Source organism: Bombyx mori, chromosome 16 (assembly GCF_030269925.1).
Source record: "Bombyx mori chromosome 16, ASM3026992v2".
Classification (NCBI taxonomy): Eukaryota; Metazoa; Arthropoda; class Insecta; order Lepidoptera; family Bombycidae; genus Bombyx; species Bombyx mori.
Window position 1 is genome coordinate 14,236,089 of NC_085122.1, and position 21,878 is coordinate 14,257,966.

Consider the following 21,878-nt stretch of genomic DNA (forward strand, 5'->3'; position numbering starts at 1 on the left):
TCTAGAGGTGTAAAGCCGCAACAACTGAAAGAGAACAACCTGTGGTAGAACGGTGCTCCCTTTGTAATGCAGCCAGAGGGCGAATGGCCAATCATCACACGGTGCCTACCACACGTCTTGAAACGAGAGTTAGTTGGAGTTTGCAGTGTGATGGAAATGCTGAGTTTGATCTCTTTCATATATGTTCAAAGTTTCACATGATGCACAGAACCATGGCTTTTTTAATGCGCTTTATACAAAACTGTAAATGCAAGTGCATGCAAATCCAATCATCTTATTACTTTTAATTACATTAATTTTTACATTAATGTAATTAAAATAAATTCGCTTTTTACCTTGGCTAAATTTTCTCAAAAGAAATCCTTCAAACAGGATATCCATTCACTGAAAACCTCGGGCTGTCTTAACCGCAAATTTAGAATCATGTCATTGAATGCTTTTTTGGATACTGATGGGGTACTACGTGTTGGAGGTCATCTTCACAAGGCATTAGTAAGAACCCAACCAAATGTTTTCATTAAAATTAAAATAAGACTTGACCTAAAGGTCTTAGTTACCAGCAGGTCATATAATCCCTTGCATAGATTATACACATCATATATTTATGTATTTGAGATTCCTTGGATACTTTTGCCTCTGCAACACAACAGTAAATATTTTGCAAATTGCAAAAATCTGCTGCACAACAGCAAGTTGAATATCAAATTACAAATTGCAATTTCGTTTGTCAAATTTGCGACGACTTTGGTATCTAGTGCTGGTGCTAAATAGTTGCAAACTATCAGCAAGTGTAAAATTTGTTAAATTATTTTTGCCTTATTTAGGTAGGTAAGTGTAATTGGTTTAGATCTCTAATTGTGATATGTGTTTTTCATAATGTTAACATTAAACACCATGCTGCGCCCAGCGCGCCATTAGGTGCAATAATAATGTTGAGGTTATAGAGCTTATGTTACAAATTAGTATTTCATCTACCTATATTACTATACACAGAGCTCTAATTTATTGATAATTGGGGCTTTGGAGGCTAAGGAAATTAGGTGGGATATACTTGAATCAGTGCGTTTGCGACACTGTCTTAGTGATTAAGCTAGCCCCCTTAATCTATCGGAAAGTCTGTTCCGAACACAGAATTTCGAAATATCTGTTTTTACAATTGTGCTCTGAATTAAAGCCGTTAATACCTAGATCACCACGACGATTAAGAATAGAACACAGTACAATTCAAGATAAAGTAGTAGTAATCAAGTTTTAGTTTCTACTATGTGCAAATATTAAATCTTGGGTTGCTTAGTGAAAAAGTGTTAATCTGCTTTTCATATTTCTTAAAATTATTCATTGTATTTTTACTGTTCTAATTTCATAATGTTGTCAACTAGCACTGTTGATTGCACCTATAATTGAGGTGACATCTGCCCATAGACCTTTACAATCATAGATAGGTTTCATACTTCAGTGCATCTGCCATGTACTTATTATCAATTTGTCAATGTTTTGTATTGATGATTACTTTGTTGGTGCAACTAAATAAATAAATAAATAGCAGTACTCAATTTAACATTTAAATAATCAAGAAAATAAAATATTCACAAAATCTTGTTTTCAAAAGTAGTTAGCCTAAATTGTACTTTTCATTTCAGACTTATTCTTAACTAAATTTTAGGAATTTGTTTATGCAGATGTTAACAGCATTGTAAAATTTCATACTAGAAACCCGTGGGAATGAACTTTTTGCATAGTTTGCATCAAACTAGTAAAACCAATGCAGTTAGTGCCATAGCCACATGGGACTAAACAATCTCCTAAATAAAAAATAAAAAAATTAAAATTCCCACAAACAGTACAATGGTTCACAAGCTATAAATGGGTAAGTTAAATAATTATCTTATAGACCACAAGAGTTCCACTGATTTCACAATTTGCAGGAGTCAGTCATAATATAGGTCAGTTATGTTTTTGAAGTTTCATAATGTAACAGAGTTCTGAGAAATGTCAAGTCCTGGTGAAACTGGAAAGACCTTCGGGCCACCATTAACCATTCCTTCATAAAAAAGAAATATCAAAATTTGTCATATTTTTATAGTTGAGGGATATTTGATAATAATAATTTTGTATGCATTGGCATTCTGATTGAAAAAATAATATAAATAGTACTTAAATAATATAAAAAAATCATTATAGGTTTTACAATAAATTTGGCTTTCCTGGTGTTTCGGGGTGTATAGATGACACTCATGTTGCACCAGAATATGAAGAGAGGTTTATCTGCAAGCATTATCATCCCAGGAATGTGCAAATTGTGAGCGTTTTGCTCAAGTCTCTCATTCAGAGTAACAAACACTTCATAGTACTTTTCTGAAGGATTAAATTTTCAGATCTGTGATAGTGATGTCAAAATTTGTGTTGATGCAATATTTAATGATACATTTGTCTGGTGTAAATCTGAACTGAATATGCCTGTGCAGGATCTGCACCATACTTGTGAAAATGTTTAGTTTTTAGGCAAGTAAAGTATTATGAACTCTATCTCAGTAACATGACTACAAAACTGTATTCAATTCAATTCAAATTGAAAAGGATTTATTTGCCAGAGACATGGTACATAATATTTTAACGCTCCAGCATGTTCTTACTTGAATAAGAAGTGTGCAAATATAAAATAAATATAGAATTAATTGAAGATTACTAATATGTCAATTTATAATATAACATTCATAAATTATAGTCATAAAGAATTTAAATCATTCATAATCCATTAAAATCATAAAATATATTTTATACTAAAATATATTTTATATTTTAGTATAATATGTAGTCATGATCTATAGATCTACTCAATTACAGATTATTATTATTTCAAAATTCACTAATATCATAAAACATTTCCTTCAAAAAATATTATTTACATCATTTTCGAATTGTCGATTCTTTTTTCCTTGAAAATATCAGGCAAATGGTTATAAATTTTAATGGCCATACAATAAACATTTTTCTGATTAACTGTCAATCTCTGACTTAGTACTTGAAGGGTGTGTTTATACGGACTTGAAATAAAATTTAAAATATTTTGTTCAAAACACATATCTCAAACATACGTAAACATGGAAGAGGAAAAATATTTATTTATTTAAAAAATTACAGCCACATCACAAACATTTATAAAATATAAAATAAAATTTAAAATATCACTGGAGGTAAATTTAAATAAACAACTATCCAACAAACCCATGTAGTAGATTGCGCGTACACTTTTTTGTGCCATTAATGCTCCAATAAATTCTGTAGAGCCTACCCCATAAAATAATGCCATATCTCAATGGTATGCTGTCTCTGCTGCTGCTTGAGAAACAGTAAGTCTTAATCTATTCAAAACGTATACAATACTTATCAAGCTTATTACAGAGACAATTTATATTTGGCATCCAGTTACAGTATTTATCAATTGTCAAGCCTAAAAAATATTAACAGTCCATGCTAATAGTTAGGGGGCGTCCATAAATTACGTGAGGTGTTTTTTTAAAGTTTCTGCCCCTCCCTCCTCCCTGGTGAGATGTCGTGAGATTTTATTCAACCCCCTCCCATCTCCCAATCTCACGGGAGATTTTTCAAAATGTGAGTTTCTTACGTAAACGCGTTGGATTGTTATTATAAAAAGAAAAAAAGAAATTTGCTTCGTGCTTTTATTTATGACTAGTTATGACTAGTAATCACTGTTGCTGAGAGTTTATTTATAAGTGTAATAAAAATTTAACAATAGAATACTTAAATCGTAACTACTGTGATTAAAAAAAGAATATCTACTCTAATTCAGTCAGAAAATGAATCCATCTCCAATTAATCGCAACCCAGAAGGAACGGCATTTTGTTCTAAAACTTTTCTGTCTGTACTTTTTTCAAAATTCCTTCAATTACGTTCCAATCGTCAGTTCCTTGACTAGAGAAGCAATCCTAGACTATAATTGAGCCACCATCATGCTTGATCGTATGGACTACACAGTCTGGCATCATTTTGGGCACTGTCGAACGTAAATTCTTCGTTTTGAACCGAATAGTTCAAACTTGGATTCATCGGGTCAAAGAACTTTTTAAAAATCTTCAGTTCAATCTCGATGGGCAAGAGTCCGCTGCATCCGTTTTATCTTGTTTTGTGGCCTTAGCAGAGGTTTTCAAACGGCGACGCGATCATACAGCTTCGCATCTCTCAGTCGCCGTTTTACTGTAGTAAATGATAAAAGTTTAACACGAGTTTTGTTTACTTCAGAGCGGATTTCTAGTGTATATTTCTCTTGTTGGTATCAATAATGAAATTATCTTCATCAGACGTGATAGCCTTCCCGAGCGTGGACGATCTTAAACGTTTGACTTCATTGTGTAAAACAACGCTGGCAGAACGCACTTCACGGTTGATTTCGTGTGTTTTTCCCATTTTAAGATGTCTTCACTGTAGAAACCACAAGCTTACACCAATTGAGATTGTTTGTGAACAAACCCAATTAAACTCAGGTAATAAGAAGTCAGAATCACGTATTTTCAGAACCTACAGAACAGATTATTTCCTACTTATTCATCAAAGTGAAACAAAAGCAAAACTATTAGTAATGAGTACATCACAGAAATATTATTATAATATTATGACTCTACCACCTGGCCCTAGCGCAGCGTTGGTCGGTGTTTGACAATAATAGATGCTTATTGTCCAATAACATGAAAGTAAACAAAATAAGGATTTCTTTAAATGTTCGATATTAACAATAGAATATGCTGATGTGCGTTTCTTTTATTTTTCTTATGGGATTATATTACAATAGATTGATAATTTTGTTGTTTAAGTGCGGTCCTAAACTTTTTGCCGGCAGTCTAACCATACTCTATGTCTCAGCTTGAAGATGCGCACCTGGCGTACAAGCAGCCTTTGCTGAAATGAAAGCTGCATGAGCCAGTAGTTCGCCCTAGTTTCCATTTGTACTCTTTCTAGATCTACAACCCACGATGTGTCTATTCTTGTTTGTTGTCCTCTAGAGTCTAGACAACATAATGATTGATTAACATTCTGACTGCAGTGCATTAACGTTAACACTAGATGGGCTGTGAGCTTATGTACTTACTAATTTTTTTTTATTGCCCTTGTAGTCAGACGAGCATACGGCTCACCTGATGGTGAGTGGTTACCGTCGCCCATGGACTTCAGCAATGCCAGGGGCAGAGCCAAGCCGCTGCCTACCGCTTAATACTCTCCACAAGCCTCGTTTGAAGAAGGGCACATTGAAGAAGGAACATGTCATAACGCTCGGGAAACACCGTGGAGGGGAGCTCATTTCATAGTCGGATGGTACGTGGCAAAAAAGACCTCTGGAAACGCACTGTGGATGACCGCAGTGGCTCCAGGTAGTATGGATGAACTCTACTCCGGCGGCGGGCGGTGCGATGGGAAAAACGAGATGAATGTATCATCTCGAACAATTTCTCAGCAGTCATAGCAGTTCCTAACACCCATAATATGCAGAAAAAAACAACTAAAAAAATACATAATTATACAGAATTAAAGGAAGAAATTACTAAAGTTTGGGAAATGAATAAAGTTTATATTGTGCCGCTAGTGCTTTCCAGCACTGGTGTCATACCAAAGGACCTTCACCACTCCATCAAGCTATTAGATTTACCCAAAAAAGTATTTTTTACCATGCAAAAAGCCACATCTTTAAATACGTGCCGGAATGTTTAGAAGTTTTTACAGGACGAAACATCAGACGATATTAAAACTGAAAATGAACTTCACTTGGCTTAGGCCCGTGCTTTTCAGTCTTTACCGAAATTCATAAAAATACGAGAATAACTCTGTACATAATAATAATAATAAAGCCTTTTATTCGCATAATAGATATACAATTATGTTTCATAAACTGCTGCACTGATACGTATGTATTTTACAAAATTAAAATTGTTCACTTATTTGGTGCTTCTTTACTTTCGGTAACTCCGTTTGCCAGTTTTCAAATGCCTCTAACCTTTCTACACCTATCATGTTTCTCTTCAGTGCTCGTTGGCAAATAATAATTTTATTGGTTATATTTTTTGTTGTGGTCCACGTTTGGCTTCCTTACATTAAGATTCAAATATAAATAATTTTCCCTTTGTTGCTAAATTAAGGTTTTTGTTTTTCATTACTTCCCTTAGACCCCAATACCTCCTTACAACTGTTTGCAATTCTTCTTTCAATTTCTTTGTTTGTGTTATCTTTGGGTGATATCAGCTATCTAAGATCCAGTAAAGTTCTGCTACAAATGTAAAAGCATTTTTGTTAAATGAAGTAATGTAATATTATTGAAATTTATACCCACATATTTAGTCTCAACAAAAAAATTATAAAAATGTTCTATTCAAATTGGCCACCTTTGGATTTATATAGGCCTTTAATCTGTTTGACCACGAACCTATGGATCTACGCATTGTTTCCAAGGGAAATTTCGCCACTGCTTGGTCCAAAGATTTTTTTAGGAGACTCAATGTCGCCCTGTCGTTTAGAGCAGGCATATTCTCTAAACCTGACCATAATTTGAAGTCTAAAGGGTTAAGGTTTGGGCTAGATGAGAGCCAGTCTGCATCTCTTATAAAGTCCGGAACGTTGGTTTCAAGCCAGGCTTGGGTAGTTCGTGCCTTGTGACTGTTAGGGTGAATTATGTAAATCAAACATCAGTTTGTGTTCGCCATCTTTAATGCAGAGAGAAATAGATTCGAAGTTGTCATAGATAAAACGTAACAAAGAATCTACATTCAACATTCCCCCTCAATTTAGAGTTTCATAAAGTCTAAAATTGCAAAATCTCACATATTATATGTAACAGTTTAGTTTAATATACAATTGAACACATAACTCAGCTAATTTAAAAAAAAAAACAAATATTACAATTCTAGTTGGTTACAAATCTTATCTTAATAATATGCTAACTAAATGATTGTTTCTTTTACAATAAATTTAATATGCTTACAAAATCATCATGTTTTATTTTTGGTAATGCCTTTGTGAATAAGTCTGAAACATTTTTGTCAGTAGGAATATAATCAACTGTTAGTAATTTTTTATTTACTATATCTTTAATAAAATGAACTTTAATATCAATGTGTTTTGATCTCTTTCCATTGTCAAAACTTTTAATTAACTTTATAGCACTTTGATTATCCAGTAGTAGTTGTGTGGTAATATCCGATGTTGATGTCAAATCATGAATAATCCCTCTTAAATTAATTAATTCTGTAGTAGCTTGTGCGGCTGCAACATACTCAGCTTCTGCTGTAGATAGTGATACTGCAGGCTGAAAACCATTGAATCAGATTATTACAGTAGTATATAGCACAGCCACTGGTGCTTTTTCTGTCTACTTTGTCAGCTGCCCAGTCTGCGTCTGCATATGCAAGTAATTTTCTTTCTTCTGTTTTTCTGTATATTAAGGTTTATTTTGTGTGCATTTTAAATATCGAAGTACTATCTTTGCAGCTTTCCACAAAGATGTTGTTGGGTTGTCCATAAATCTACTCAGATATGATACTGGATAACAGATATCTGGTCTAGTGTTCATTGCTATAAAAAGTAATGAACCAATAAGTTCTTTGTATGGTACATCAATATTTTCATCTTTTTCTGCACTGTAATGGAAATGCCATTGGAGTATTTATTCCTTTACTTTCTTGCATGTTAAACTTTTCTATAATTCTTTATATCATTTCTGTTTGTCTTATTTCCATTTTATCGTTACTCCTTGATATTTCCAATCCTAAGTAGTTTTTCACTTCACCTAAATCTTTGATTTTGGATTCTGTTTTCAATTTTTCTAGTATACTCTGATTTCCTAGTAGTAAAATATCATCAACAAATATGAGTATCCATGCGTCTTTGTTATTGTATAAACAAAAATCATGTTTTGATTGAGTAAATTCGTTGTTTGTCATAAATTGATTAAATTTGTCATTCCAGCATCTTGGTGCTTCTTTGAGTCGAAATAGTGACTTTTTTAGTTTTAATATTTTACTTTTCGGTTTTACACCTTCAGGGCATTTTATGTAAACATTATCTTTTAGTTCTCCATTCAGAAATGCCGTAGGAACATCCATTTGTTTTATTGGAAGTCCCTCTTGTATTGCATGACTTAGCATAATTCGTATTGTTGACATTCTTGCTACTGGTGCATAGTATCCCTCTTGTCCTTGTTGTTGCTTTCTTTGTTCCATCTTCTTTCATTCTAAATATCCACTTGGTATCTATAGCTTTTTGTCCTTTTGGTAGTTCTGTTTCTTCCCATGTTTTCAATTTATTAAGTGAATCAAGTTCTTTATTTATAGCTTGTCGCCATTCTTTGACTTGTACTGCTTCTTGATATTTAGTAGGTTCTCCTGTACACAAACAGTAAGCAATACTTAAATCATACTCTTCTAATGCTTTTGGTTTTTGTATTTGTCTTCCAGATCTTTTCTGATAAGTATTTCTTTCAATTTCTATCTATTGCTCTTTCTCTTCACATCTCTCACTCTTTCTTTCTTTATTTTCATCTTCTCTTAATATTTTCTCTTCATCTTCTAGGTGAGTTTCTTCTTCTTTATCCTTGTAGATAACAGTTTCTTCTATTTCAGTTTGCTTTAGTTTATTCTCTTCATATTTTAAGTCATTTTCATCAAATCTTACATCTCTTAAGCATACTATTATATTTTCTTTAGGATCCCATAGTCTCCATCCAATTGGTGTATATCCAACCATTCTCATTTCTTTTGCTCTATTTTCAAATTTCTCTTGCTTTGGTACATTAGTCACCCATACTTTTGAACCGAATACTCGCAGTTTTGATAAGTCCAATTTTCTAAACATTATTGCTGCAGGTACTTTATTCTTTATTGCTGATGATGGACATCTGTTTATTTGATATACAGCTTCACCCCATAGATGTTTTGGTAGTCTTGTCTCATTTAGTATAGTCCTTGCTTTATTGTATATTGTCCTATTCATTCTTTCTGCAATTCCGTTGGACTGCGGTGAGTATGGCTGTGTAAATTGAAGTATTATTCCATTTCGCCTACTATATCCCAACATTTTATGATTTTTGAATTCTCCACCGTTGTCACATCTAATTTTCTTCACTTTGTTTCCAGTCTGTCTTTCAATTCTGCGTATGTAATCTATTAATATGTCTGTAGCTTCACTTTTTTGTTTTAATATATATATGATATACTTCAGTGAAATGTGAGTAATCATCAATTATGGTTTGGTAATATATTTCACCTTGAGATGTTGGTGTAGTCACTGGTCCTGATAAGGCTTCTAGCCTTAGTATCGAGTTTCTTAGATTCTTCTGTTTTGTATGTCGCTATCTATAATGCTCCACACACCCCTTTCTTCCATAATTAATTTTAATCGAAATTTCCAATTACCGAAATTATCACCATCTACGCCTTCGAGTCGCGGTAATACTTCGCGTTCACGTGCCATTTTTTTTTTGTTTCCAGAGTTTGTTCGAGTTTTTTTTTGTTGTATTATTATTAATTAACACTCTGTACTTCTTTTTATATCCATTTATGGGCCGAAAGCGCAGTGGAAGCGTTTGTTAGGGTGAATTATGTAAATCAGACATCAGTTTGTGTTCGCCATCTTTAATGCAGAGAGACATAGATTCGAAGTTGTCATAGATTAAACGTAACAAAGAATCTACATTCAACAGTGACCAGGTGCAGAGACCTGCTGGAAAGTCCACGGTATGTTTTTAAAAAGTATATTGCTGAGAGGTTTCACAACATGATCCAAGACTAAATCTTGATTCACTTTGGCTGAAGTTTTCACTCCTTTTTCAAAATGTAGTTTTTTGACTCCTTGATAAGACACGCCCGACCAAACCATCACTGATGCAGGATGATGACCACGTTGTACTTTTCCGACCACTTGAGCAGCTTCTTCAGAACTGTGAGCGTACACATTATCCTTTACTTATTGTAGTGTTCTTCAATCGTGAACATTTTTTCATCGGTATAGATAAGATGACCAACTATTTTTTGTTCCAAAAGAGTACACTTTTCAAGTATTTCATAGGTGAAAAAAAAAAAGAAGAAAAAACGATAAAAACTTTATTTTCTTTTAAAAGCATATTTTTCTTCGGAGTGGATTTTTTTTGCTAAATGAGAATGTTCGTCTAATAATAATCTAGCCACATCCGAACAACTTTCATTTTGCATATTAAATTTGACTGTTAAGACGGCAGATAATGTTTTTACAGAAAGTTGCGACTTCTCAATGCTCTAATAATCGTTCCCTAGTAAAAATGCCCTTTCAACAGCAGCATTAGTGCCTGGACGACATAAGGAAATTTCTATTAAAACTTTTAAATTTGGGATGTGGGATATGTTCTACTCAAAATGCCGAAAGATTTCTACCCATCTTTTGTCAAGTTGTATTTTCTCATCGTTCCTTTTCTTCAAATTTTCTTCATTTAAATATAAATTTACTTTTCGAATTTCTTCAAAGAGAAAATTGTTATTAATAGCAATATCTTTTACTTCCTTCATTACAAATTCGATTGCTGAAGAAACTTCTTTCCATTCAATTTTACTATTTAGAAGGGTCCATTTGAAACATTTAATGTTCTAAAGTTCACTATCCATTCTTCGATATATTCATAGCAAATTTTATAAAAAAAATAACTTCTTTTAAAAATTCATTTTTTAATCCGGGATTGGAATCTTCCAAAACGGTCAGTTTATTCCTTAGAATTAATGGTTAAAATCCATCATTAAATTTTGATTTACATTGCAGTATGAAATCGTTTAATATAGTACAAACTTCTGCTGCTGAAATTTTATCTCCTTCAATTTTGTAGAGTAATTTTATGAAACAACGCCTGATTGTGAATAAAATGGTTCTGACATATCGCTTTGAAAGAAATTCTTCAAAATTGTAGGACGTTAGTCAAGGTTTAAAAAATATGAACGTAGTGGATTATATAACTGCAAAACACGTTCTAATGCTGGAGTTAAAGCAAGCCTTAAGCAGACTTAAGAATAATCAAGCAGTTTTTTTTATTAAACCCCAGCCTCTTCACAACATTCTTTCAAACTTGCTACCTGTACTGTAAACCGATTGAAATATGAATATATATATTTGTAATAATTACTTCCACATCTATTCACATTGTTTTATACCCAATTGTTAGAAGCGTCCAAATTTTGGACGTGCCACAGACGCAGGGTCTGTAGTGGTATTATTCTTAAGCCGTGTCCAGGTGCAAAAGTTGGCCAAATCCTCATAAGTGGTGTATTGCTTAAGCCCCAACGGGCAGCCGGGATTCGCAACATCAGCAGAAAGAGTTTTTCCCGAAGATAGTGTAACTTCCAAAGAGTGAAAGAATTTTTCAAATCGGTTCAGTAGTTTGGAGCATATTCAATGCAAACGAACAAACAATCAAATCTTTTCTCTTTATAATATTAGTATAGATAAATAAGCAATTAATAATGTTTTATGAGATGATATCCAGAGGGATGACGCAAATGACACACTAATCAGGTGATGACATAAATGAGTTGTCTGATTTCTGTATCCTTGAAAGGGCAAACCGGATGACTCAAACAGCTGGGGAACATCCTCTCCGAAAAGAACCCATTGTGATCCATGGGGATAATCCTTGACAGACAGGGGAAAGACAACACGTCAGGGTGATCCAGTTGTTGTTGACTGGGTTGAAATCAGCAAGATGCCGATGATGATAGAAGGGTGTTTCGGGCCTCCACGTTTTTCTCTCCCTTTTATCTTGATGTTTTTTACCCCCTTTTTTTTCGGGCCGAACATCCTGCGAGGTCAGAACCTGAACCAGAATATATAGATTAACATGACAGTTAACATAAACATACAGACAGATAAGTACACTTACTAAAATTACACGTAAAAATCGTTTGATTTGCTGTCGAAATGTCCAGTATGCCTTAAAACCTGAAAACGCGTTTGCGCATTATTTAAATGATATCAATTTTAGTAGTGGCTTTTGCGGTGCTGGTCTCTGGTCTGCTTTTACGCATGCTTCCTCTCGCCGATTGCATGGTCTCTATAGTCTGCGCATGGATAATTTGCATATGCCTATTTAACCATTTCTTCGCTTGAAGGGTACAGCGTCGGCATACACGGCAGTATACAATTGTGCCCATCACTAAAATTCCGAGTATGAACCTACTAAAATAATTATGCCAGGTAGAATCTTGTAGGTTTGCGTTTGTTCCGTTCTGGGCAACGACGATCTCCTCTTTCGACATATTTTTACCCATTTTACTAGTATAAAAATGGTGTAATTAAATATATTATCAAATTCATTTATTTCTAATAATATTAATCCATATTAATGTTAGTAACAGTGATTTCTTAAAAATGTGTTAGTAAGGACATAGTAACAAAAGAAAAGAACAACATACCTCTTTACAATAATTGAGAAAAGGTCTAATCTCGAAAATATCATGGCCAGGACGCGGTTGGAGCTAACTCCTACTTTGCAGAACAAGGACGCGCATCGCTTTCTTATTATGGCATAGAAATCGTCGGTATGCGCCTCCGCAAACATGCCCGATGCGCTGCAGAACGAGGCAGCCCCATCGCAGGGCGTTATACCACAGATTACTAAATAAAAAACAGATACTTCACTCGGTAGAAAATTACCAATACCTACTGCTATAATAGCATACTCTTTCGCGTCAGCAACCGCTGCATGCTAAAATGTGCCTAAATACCCAAGCCTACAATTGCGATTGCTTCGCACCGCGCGATCCCACAGGAATCGCAGGGCTGCCTATTCGATAAAATTAAATCGACATAAATAACTATTTGTGTCTATTTTATTGATTTAATTAATATTGATTGATTTAAAATTGTATGGTTAATAAAAAAAAAAATATAAATTGGTATTAATTAATACAAATATAAATTAATACATCTAAAACATTATAAAGGTCAGTGTATAGGTAAAATAAAAAATCTTTTGATTGAACTTCTTGCTTTATTTTACCCAAATCATTCTCAAGTGTTCTTCTTTTTAGTTCCGACACTTTCAATTCTTTACTAAGTCTTCTTTTCCTTGGTGTATTAGATGAAAGTGCAGTTGATGTCTGAGTTTGTTCAGTTTGACTATTATGAGATGTCTGTATCGACTCCGATTTTGTATCAACGCCTTTGACGGTAATGGCTGATAGTATATTAATATTTGAATATTTGGTTTGTGTCGATACTTCTTTGGATTCTGGTTCAGTACTGGCACTTGAAGTAGTTGATAGAGATGGCAGCAGCTTTGTAGGCAAAGCGTCAGGTCGTAATTGAGGTTTATAAATAATCACCGACTTTTCAAAATGAAGACAACACACAATAGTCCAAGATCCCAGAATGTTCTGACATAACTTATTTTCACATGGATGAAACCTTCACGACTTAGTGGCGTCTAGTATACTTTAAATACCAAGTAGGGAACTTGTGGAGCTTGCCCTGTGACACCTGGGCAGGTACCAGGTGAGAAAGGTAACTAAAAATATGAGTTATCTAACTTAAATTTGTATGGCTGATTTTTATATATATTTTGTAGAATATTATTCTAAACTAGAATTATTAAGTGTCAGACACTTTTCATGGACCAGAGCTTTTGTCAGACGCTTTAAAGCTCGATAAAAAAATTATGAACTTTACTTATTTTTTCATGTATGACTTTTAAATATCTTATTCAAGTAACTATTACAAAGTTGTATTTCATCAGTCAGACAAATTCGAGTGACCAAACATCCGCTAAACACAATAATTATTCAGCCGGGAGAGCGAGCGCAAGAGTACTATGCACATGCGTTTCAGAGTAAAAAATTGAAATATATAGAAAATACTTACTAATTTCAATTCAAGATTTTTGCATCCTTATTTCAATAAGATCCCTTATTAAAAAAAAGGTTTAAAAAGATTCAACCCATGCAAAATGTATATCTATATATTTGTCAAGTTGAATCTTTTTTAATTTCTTTGATCCATTTCGAATCTTTTCAAATCTCTTTTTCTAATCAGGGATGAGCTTCAATAGTAAGTTGTGAATTAATATATATATGAATTATAATTAAAGTGAGTTTATTTATTGCATGTATTTGGGATAGTGAATATATGAGGAGCCATTTTGTTTTATAAGGAATTATCTTTATTTTATTGTAAAAAAGATACCAGTTAGAAAAATTTTAAGAAAAAAATATTTACCTATGATTAATTACAGCAAATATTTGTTTATCTTTTAATCATCGCAATCATGACACTCATTGGAATTTTCATCGTTCATCCAATCACGATATTGTCCATGCAAGTCATCCTCGTCGTCATCAGTGATGTTGTCGTTGCTGGCAGCGTCTTCTGCAAAAAACAGCTTAAAGAATTCAAAAACATAAAATTATAAATAAAATAAATTTAAAACTTAAGTCAAAGTATAGTACCTGAATTTTTAAGGAATTTACTAATGTCTCCAGGTAATTGGTCACCATCAAACCAATGAAAGTGATATTGGTTTTCTTCTAGCCTCCACCCGTTGCGTTCGGGAGTTAAAATGGTTGGTAGTTTTTCATTTGCGTTATTCCATATACTAGAAATGTAATTCGCTCGGAGAAATTGTTGAAATAATTCAGTTTTACATGGTGGTGGTGAGGTCGTAAGGTTCAGTTTGGCTTGTGCCGGCGGATCAGTTAGAGAAACACATCTTTCCTTCGTAAATGTATATTGACAACTACCGCTTAATCGTAAAGTTAAATGAGACTACGTTTTTAAGTTCAAAATCGCAAAACAGAATCACCATAAACCGCCCACCAAAGGACAACTGAAGTCCTTTCAAATTAAGTAAAATCAACAAATTTTATAGGTAATCACATGTTTTGATTTGCTTCTACAACAATCACTAAAGTATCGGTATATGGTGCGGTCAGAAAGAATTTATACAAAGAACAATAGTAAAATAACAAACGTTAACAACTATATAGCACTAATCTATTTGTATGGGCAACGCACATAGTTTGGTTACGCATCACCTTGTTATATGATCACCACTCTTTACACTATAGACTCTGGTAAGACCGTCAGGGCCAGGATGCTTGTCGGTTATTCGTTCCATAAGCCACTTTCCTGGTGGCAAATTGTTCTGTTTTATGAGGACAATGTCTCCTATCTTGAATTCGTCTTCGCGTTTTAACCATTTCGGTCTTTGTTGCAGCCGCGTCAAGTATTCTTTTTGCCATCTGGACCAGTTTTTATGTGTATTTCCAACGTGTCAGGTTGCTTATTTTAGCGTCTTTCAGGTTCACATCAGGCACAGTTACAGGGGCTTCAGTTATCAAAAATGACCTTTGCTCGCCCACCTGTTCTGGTGAAACTGGAAAGGTCTCCGGGCCACCAGTAATAAAAAAAAAAAAGAACCGTTGTAAGCTCTTCATAGGTAAGGTTAGTGTTAAGGATTCTTCGTAGATGGTGCTTAATAGACTTCACACCCGTCTCCCATAAATTTCCAAAATTTGGAGAGTAGGCCGGGATGAAGTGCCATTGTGTTCCATCATCAGCAAGTAATTCATTAATTTGTCATTAGTCATTAATCTTGTGCCTGAATGTATGTTAGACAAGGGCTTCGTCATCACGTAGGCTTTTATAGGTAAAATGTAGTTGTTCCATCGTGATAATACATTTACTTCATGCCTGACTCTAACCTTCGTGGACTCCAGTCCAGACACGATAAATTTGGTAGTCGTTGATAGAGCGTAAATTTGGTAGTCGTAGATAGAGAGTTGTAGAGCGACCCCTTGTAAATCCGAATTGTTTATTATGAAGCAGGTTATTTGAATTAAAATGTTCTAAAAGTTGTGTCAAAATAATTTTTTCAAAGATTTTACTCAACGTAGGGAGTACTGAAATAGGTCTATAGTTAGAGGGGTCATCAGTACTACCAGATTTAAAAAGAGGAATCACTTAACTATGTTTCATTAAGTCAGGAAATACACCACACTTAATACAATCATTAAAAATACTAACAAGATGAGAAGCAATAATGTCTATTACAGACTTCAAAACCTTTACTGATATTCCCCCCATATGTTGAAATCTCCGCATATAATTATTTTTTTGTTTGTTTTATTACATATCTTTTTGAGTATTATGTCTATGCATAGTAATTTCTCTTGGCCAGACATAATAAAATGCTCGTTTATACATACATATGATATATATGACATATATGATGTTAAATTCTATTTAATTACAGTTTGTGGACACAGTGTGGAGAATAAATTATAAAACACTTACCCTGGTTTAATACACGACACCAAGGAACTATTAAATTGACTTAGGCAAATGCTTAAGAATAACCTTGCAGCTCGAGAGATGTTGATAGAAAAAGGACTTGGACAAAGTGACTTGTCCTTTTATAGTAATAGTCTGACGGTTCTCGAAGATTCTGCATGCTAGTGATGTGCAAACCTCGTCTTCGAACAATAGACAAGATCGTACAGTCACGACATGCAGCGTTGAGTGAGTGAACTAATTAGTGTATTAAAATTATTTTATTTCCCCACACTGCGCCACTTATACTAGATGGCGTTAATTTAAAAAAAAATCTAAATTAATTTTTCCAGCGTTACAACTGATTTAAAAAAAACTCTGCTTTAAATAACTACGCTGTTACTACAGTGTACTTACACTGGTGGTAGGATCTCTTGTGAGTCCGCGCGGGTAGGTACCACCGCCCTGCTTATTTCTGCCGTGAAGCAGTAATGCGTTTCGGTTTGAAGGGTGGGGCAGCCGTTGTAACTATACTTGAGACCTTAGAACTTGTATCTCAAGGTGGGTGGCGCATTTACGTTGTAGATGTCTATGGGCTTCGGTAACCACTTAACACCAGGTGGCCTGTGAGCTCGTCCAACCATCTAAGCAATAAAAAAAAAACTAACAATTTGATCCAATATTGAATTGGATTGTGACGTTATTAGAGCATTATCGACATATAATATTAAAAAAGCCTAATACCATTAAAATTACCAACAAATACACAATTGTCTGCCCGCAATTGAACAAAACCAAACTTTTAACAGAAAATCAGTAAACTTTTGATTCCAGCAACGAGATGCCTGTTTTAAGCCATATTTGGATTTATTCAATTTGCATATTTTATTTGCTGGTGCGTTCACTCCATATGGAACTACCATAAAAATATACTCTTCTATATTCAGCACAGATAGACAACAGTATTCTTATTGACTCATACCTTGTAGTAGGTGAAAAGATTTCATTAAAATCTATATTTTCAATTTGTGTGAAACCGCGGGCACAAAGACGAGCTTTATATCTTTTTACTTTACCATCTTTGGTTCTTTTAATATTGAAAACCCATTTGGGTGTTATAGTTCTCTGGTCTTCATTATTCGCAAAACTCCAGGTGTTATTAGTACGATGAGCTTCATATTCTTCATTTATGGCCACAAGCCACAAGTCACTCTGTTTTCTATTAATCGCTTCATGTAACTGCGAGGTACATCCAATTCCATTAAATTTGCCTCAAAAACGTTATTTCTACGTGGTCGCAAATTAATATTTGAACGATCCATGTCCGTAAGGTCAATTTCTTATGAAAGTTCATAGGTCTCAGCATTTTCATCAATGGTATTATGTGAGCTGTCATCACTTTCAGTCAACTCAGTGTTATCTATCTCCTCTTCAGTATTTTGTTTAGTATCATTCAATATAAAAATTTGAGCTTCATTCCGTTTAATTTCAAGTCTTTTCTGTTCATTGAAAATAACATTCCTTGATATTGTAATTCTTTTTGTAATTGGAACATACATTCTATACTTTGAATTATCATATCCAACTAACATCATTTTACAACTTTTACTATGAAGCTTCTTTCTCAACTGATCTGGCACATGAACATATCCTTCGCATCCAAACGCTCGGACATGATCTAGACTAGGTTTAACACCACTCCACAACTCTATAGGTGTAATATTTGGTGTCTGACTTGAAGACAGGCGGTTCAGCAAATATGCAGCACAATTTACTTCTTCTGCCCAAAGATTGAGTGGTACTTTACGAGCATAAAGCATGGAACGAGCACTTTCGACAATTGTCCTAATTTCTCGTTCTGCCCGGTCATTTTGTGCAGGTGTGTAAGGGGCAGTGAGCTCATGAGAAATACCCTCACAATCAAAATATTCTTTAAAGTCTTTGCTTATGTATTTTCCACCATTGTCAATGTGCAATATGCGTACACTATGTGAGAACTTATTTTTAATTATTGTATTATATTTCCTGAAGCAGTTTGACACATCAAATTTATTCTTTATTGAATGGTTGACGAGCATGCTTTCAATAACCACAACCCTGACACACAAACTTGTCACAGTTTGACAAGTCAACACCAGTAATTACATAATTTTTACACATTATCTGTATTTCATTGACATTAAAGGCCCTAGACGTTCAAAATGTTATAACCTTGTCTTGCTACTACTCCTTCAGAAAATAGGTTTCTTCTCAACTTTGTTACATAAAGAACATTTTTCAGGATACATGTCTCCCACTGTCCATTGACACACTAGTCTATCAATACATTTCCTTGACCAATTACTTGTATAGCTTCTTGGTTTCCCAGTTTCAGTGGAGATCCTGTATACTCATACAATTCAGCAAAATATTCACGTTTATAACACATGTGAGCTGAGGCACCGCTGTCTAATATCCATTTTGAATCGTCATCACAATATTTTAAATCTGTATTTGCTACATTGAATACTAACATATTATTTTCTTCTTGTTGTTTCTGTTTTTGTTTTTGCATAATGGCCACGTTTCTCACAGTTGTACATATAAATCGATGTGACTTCTCATTAGACTCATTTAATTTTTCTTTTAATTCTGTGATAATTTTCTTCTTCATACTTTGTTTTGCCACTATTAATGCAGTTTCATTCTCTTCTTCTACATTAAAACTAGCCTCCTCATCTAGCAGACGAGCTGTCAGATCAATTATAGTTTGATTCTTCGGATCAAGCGACATCCAAGCCTTTTTTTTTTGGGCCGGGGGCAGAACCTTCTACGAGATCAGAACTTGGATGAGGTAGAGGGGTTATCGCGGTCAACACTGCAAACAGACAGCGCAGCTCACCCCAAGGACGCCCTGCCGACGGAGCCTTCGAGGCGAATAGAATTTTAGATGGTTTTTCACATATACCATATCGCTTATTTTGTATTTCGCTGGCTTTGCGCGTTTGTCATAGTAAGATTTCGACTAGACCTGTTTCGGTCAATCGTTTTTCATGACTCGGGTCGATCGTGACCCATTCGTATAGTGATCGGGTTATAAAGATTCGATCATTTTAATCATTTCGGTCACAGTTCGTATGTATCTATTTAATATAAAAATGACCGAAGGATTGCGCGATCGATCTCGTTCTCACGTTAGAACGAGAATAAGGACTATGTGTAAGAATCCACAAAGGACAGTTTTTATTTTTTTCGTAATTTGTATTGCTATAAAAAGTAACTATACAATTATTATTTTTAAGATTTATTATCATTTAATAGTAAAATTTTATTATCAAAAAGTGGCTGCTTAAAATTCTTCGTGCAATATTTCCAAAACGCAACAATATTCGTGGAGCACCTGTGAAATCACGTGGCTACATTCGGTTTGGAAATATACTTAGTCAGGTGCAGTTTCGGTGTTATACCTATAATATGAATGACACAATATTTATAATAAGCTTTTCTGTACGGTACTTTTCTATGGTAATAATTAGATTTTATAAGATTTAATTAGTTAACTTGACACAACAATCAACTTACAACAATTATGACATTTATGCCGCGTGGCGACATGGGCGGCACAGAATTACCGCGGTAAAATTATGGTGTTTGAATCGACCGAAAATGATGATGATTTTAATATATATTTTTTTGTTTACTGACTTATATTTTGGATGTGTTCTCATTTCAACAGTCACGTCGTAAAATATTTTTAAAACTTCGACACAATTTGTTAGAAGCGTCCAGTCATCAGGCGATAGTGTTAAGTCGGGGTTGTTCTATGGCGAGGGTACTAACAACTGCATCTTTTATTTTTAGTATTCGGTCTAACATGTCGTAAGTTGAATTCCATTTGGTGACTACACTTTGTTTTAATTTAAGTGGAGGCAAATCCATTGGAAGTTGCATGGCGTGCAATCTGCTAGCTGCTGAGGAACTATGTTTGAAATGTTGTACTATTGCCTTTATGTTATCTAATTGACCGTTTATAGTGTCCAAACTATGTTGAACCACAAGATTCACGGTATGGGCGAAGCATGGAAAATGTCGCCAGGTTGTCAAGTGAACGGCTGCAACTATATTGGATGCATTGTCAGTGATTATTCCCGCCATTTTATGCGAAATACTCCAATCAGTCACCTCGTTTTGTAAGAAGTTGTATAAATTCTCAGATGTATGTCGCTCATAAAACTGAGTGCAGCCCAGAAGGACTGATTTAAGAGTAGTACCTTCACCTTCACTTATAAAATGAGCTGTCAAGCCATATAACTTACGTTAGAGATCGATGTCCAGCCGTCTGTAGTAAGACATATAGCATCTGCTTCAGCAATCAGCTGCAATACCTTTGTATTATTATATAGTTTAGTTATTAAACTGGAAGATATTGTTTTTCGAGAAGGCAATGTTTTTGTAGGCAATATGGATCTAAAGATATTTTTAAATTCCTCCTCTTCAACTATGGAAAATGAATGATAACCCTTGACTATAAATTTAATTATAAGTTCGTCAAGCTGTTTTGCCTTGCCAAGCGGCAATGGTCTCGTAGCCACAGCGAAATTATGGATTTTTGTCTGTAGCTTTGACTGCACGGTATGGCAAATAGTTGTGGCAACTGGTGTAGTTTTGTCACACATGAAAGACACTGATGTGGACACACTTGATGTACTAGGCATTATTCCTGCATCATCGGATTCGGCGCTGTTTGGTAGGCTGGTAGGCTGAATTTGGGAATTACCTGTTGGTACCGTTGGTAGGTACATATTGGAAGGTAAGTCAATAGGTACAGTCCCATGCATTTTTTTCATGTGTCTCATTAAATTACCGGTAGCGCTTCCAGAAAAGCTAATGAGTTTAGAGCAGTACTCACACTTTGCCTTATCTTTGTTTATTATGGAAAAGTGATTCCATATTTTACTCTTTTTTTTAATTAGGTCCGACATTTTATGTTAACCAAATGAACATAAACCACCAAATTTTACTACCACCAAAATGTTAGTTATTGTTGTAACTTAATAAACACACCTGTCACTTAAAATATTTTAGTAAAAGTACTAACATACACAAACAACATTCTAGGTACCGGGAATATACCGAAACGCTATCGCAAGCCAGTAGTAAGAGTCACCGATGCAATAATTGATTAATTCATTCTCAAAATTGAAATTCACTCCCGCGATTGACAAGTGCGTGCGACCCGAAAGATCCCGCGAATTATGTAGACTACAGCCGTAGAGTTTAAAAAAAAACAAAATTCTATTAACTTATTTATTATAGAATTATAATTATTACAATTAATTAAACAAAGATGCTATTGAGTGGACTTGGACGATGTCAGTACCGAAGTGGCGCCAGCGGGCCCCGGCCCGGGCGGCATAGCGACGCTGCAGTGTCAGCACTTGACGCCAGTCGCGTACTTTTCCATGAACATGGAATGAGGTTGCTGCGTCGACAATTTGTAGTCACGTACGCCACTGGTTGCTAATTGCGAAATCGCGAATTAGCAAAATGCATGTAACTAGGGTACGTAACACGCGCAATCCGGTTTATTTTGGATACAATCATGCAACGCACAACA

General features: G+C 34.6%; 2 long non-coding RNA genes across 14 annotated transcripts in view; one reads left to right on the plus strand and one right to left on the minus strand.

The window, feature by feature from the left end:
- The first annotated feature begins 624 nt into the window (after positions 1-624).
- Positions 625-21,878, plus strand: part of LOC105842671 (uncharacterized) — a 40,783-nt gene continuing 19,529 nt past the window's right edge. For 4 of the 11 annotated variants that reach the window (XR_009975259.1, XR_009975255.1, XR_009975263.1 and 1 more), the window contains exons 1-2: positions 625-828; positions 1,641-1,867. This is a non-coding gene — a long non-coding RNA (uncharacterized LOC105842671). The remainder of the gene's footprint in view (positions 829-1,640; positions 1,868-21,878) is intronic. The other 7 variants (XR_009975258.1, XR_009975256.1, XR_009975257.1 and 4 more) reach the window with 5 other exon arrangements.
- LOC105842676 (uncharacterized) lies at positions 6,695-16,946 on the minus strand. Of its 3 annotated transcripts, XR_001140210.4 has the most exons (4): positions 16,307-16,443; positions 14,461-14,606; positions 14,231-14,380; positions 6,695-13,523 (listed from the first exon to the last, which is right to left on the minus strand). It is a non-coding gene; the product is annotated as an uncharacterized LOC105842676 (long non-coding RNA). The 3 variants fall into 3 exon arrangements; XR_009975266.1 differs by having other exon boundaries at positions 6,695-14,380; XR_009975267.1 differs by having other exon boundaries at positions 6,695-14,380; positions 14,461-16,946.